Source organism: Camelina sativa, chromosome 7 (assembly GCF_000633955.1).
Source record: "Camelina sativa cultivar DH55 chromosome 7, Cs, whole genome shotgun sequence".
NCBI lineage: Eukaryota > Viridiplantae > Streptophyta > Magnoliopsida > Brassicales > Brassicaceae > Camelina > Camelina sativa.
The window spans coordinates 30557319-30557881 of record NC_025691.1 but is presented as its reverse complement, the minus strand read 5'-3'; positions in this window follow the sequence as shown (position 1 = coordinate 30557881).

The window sequence follows — 563 nt, the reverse complement described above, 5'->3', positions numbered from 1 at the left end:
AGGGCATGAAGACAAACTAAAGCAAACATATTGTCTTTTGTCATCTAAGTAGTAAATGCATAACAATTCGAACAACTAAAGAAGAAGAAAAAGATGTAAATAGTGGTCATAGAATAGATATCCAATTTCACACTAAAGGAGGAGCTGAGAGACCACCTTAATAGCAATTCTCAGAATGATCTCTTGGTGCTGCTTAGGAAGCTTTGAAACGTTCTCCAGCGTATTAGGTGCAATTTCCTCCCGTTCCTATTAAAGCAAAACAGTAAAATCAGTCCTCTCATTTCCACAATATCAACAAGCAAAAGGAAAACCCCAACAACAAAACAAATAAGATAGAACCAAACCTTTGCAGGAGCTCTTTCAAAAGCCATCTCAACATAGACGATAGCAAAGTTCCTAACCATAGGAGCAGCAGCAGGATCGGTATACAATTTCCATAAAGCCAACAAAGGCAAACCAATTTCAAGCTGATGCTTCACTCTCTTGTTAACATGACTCAATATCTCAAGAACCTGACAATTGAAATCAAAAACCCACTGAGACTTAAAAGTTCACAATTTCTA